Below are 1730 nucleotides of genomic sequence, written 5' to 3'. Positions count from 1 at the left end.
CACAATTACCCAAAATGACAAAGTGAAAACAGGTTTTTTGACAATTTTGCTAAATGTTTTACCAAAAAATTTGAAATACCGTATTTACTTAAGTATTCAGACCCTTTGCTATGAATCTCAAAATTGAGCTCAGGTGCATCCTGTTTCTATTGATCATCCTGGAGATGTTTCTACAACTTTATTGAAGTCCGCCTGTGGTAAATTCAAATGATTGGACATGATTTGGAAAGGCACACACCAGTCTATATAAGGTCCCACAGTTCGCAGTGCATGACAGAGCAAGAACCAAGCCATGAGGTTAAAGGAATTTTTGAGGCACAGATCTGGGGAAGGGTACCAAAACATTTCTACAGCATTGAAGGTCCCCAAGAACACAGTGGCCTCCATCATTCTTAAATGGAAGAAGTTTGGAACCACCAAGACTCTTCCTAGAGCTGGCCACCCAGCCAAACTGAGCAATCGGGTGAGAAGGGTCTTGGTCAGGGAGGTCACCAAGATTCCGATGGTCACTCTGACAGAGCTTCAGAGTTCCTCTGTGGAGATGTGAGAACCTTCCAGAAGGACAAACATCTCTGAAGCACTCCACTAATCAGGCCTTTATGGTAGAGCGGCCAAATGGAAGCCACTCTTCAGTAAAAGGCACATGACAGCCCACTTGGAGTTTGCTAAAAAGCACCTAAAGGACTCTCAGACCATGAGAAACAAGATTCTCTGGTGTAATGAAACCAAGATTGAACTCTTTGGTCTGAATGCCAAGCGTCATATCTGGAGGAAACCTGGCACCATCCCTACGGTGAAGCATGGTGGTGGCAGCATCATGCTGTGGGGATGTTTTTCAGCGGCAGGGACCGGGAGACTAGGCAGGATCGAGGGAAAGATGAACGGAGCAAAGTACAGAGAGATGCTTGATGAAAACCTGCTCCAGAGCGCTCAGGACCTCAGACTGGGGCTAAGGTTCACCCTTCAACAAGACAACGACCCTAAGCACACAGCCAAGACAACGCAGGAGCAGCTTCAGGACAAGTCTCTGAATGTCCTTGAGTAGCCCAGCCAGAGCCTGGACTTGAACCCAATCGAACGGAGAGACTTGAAAATAGTGGGCAGCGACACTCCCCATCCAACMTGACAGAGCTTGCGAGGATATGCAGAGAAGAATGGGAGAAACTCTCCAAGTGCCCTCCTGGATGGAGATCAAAGGTGCCGGCTAACCAAAAGTTTCAAGACCCCCCTATCCTGGGGGAGTTGGACAGTTTATGATGGTCGTAAATACCTTGCAGGATCTGACTCTCCCTGGCCACGCAGTAATGAGGAGAAAGAACCATTTTGGTTACAAAGAGATTCTTCCCGCCAAAACTCCAAAATCCAAAAGTGGATAGTGAAACAATATTTCTAACACAAAGAATGTGGGAAATGGTCGGGACTTAAAGAACAATCATGTCAGATCATTGATTGTTTTGTGATATCATTAAAGACGTTATATCGGAAACATTGTAACTTTAAGAGCTTTCACAATGTATATTTCAGAGTTACATCCAAATGTTGTAAAACGTATATGATTAACTATGAAACTATTTGTGAGAAGATTAAATTTGATTTTAGCCTTCTAAATTAGATAATTGTTTTTCATGTAAAGTTTTACCCAGTCAGTAACCATGCCCACATGAGTACAGACATTATGCCAAAAGGATGGAATGCCCCTTTTGCCACAGTGATTATAAAGGGCTGCTAAT

Source organism: Salvelinus sp. IW2-2015, unplaced genomic scaffold (genome assembly GCF_002910315.2).
Source record: "Salvelinus sp. IW2-2015 unplaced genomic scaffold, ASM291031v2 Un_scaffold988, whole genome shotgun sequence".
NCBI lineage: Eukaryota > Metazoa > Chordata > Actinopteri > Salmoniformes > Salmonidae > Salvelinus > Salvelinus sp. IW2-2015.
This window is presented reverse-complemented; position numbering follows the sequence as displayed.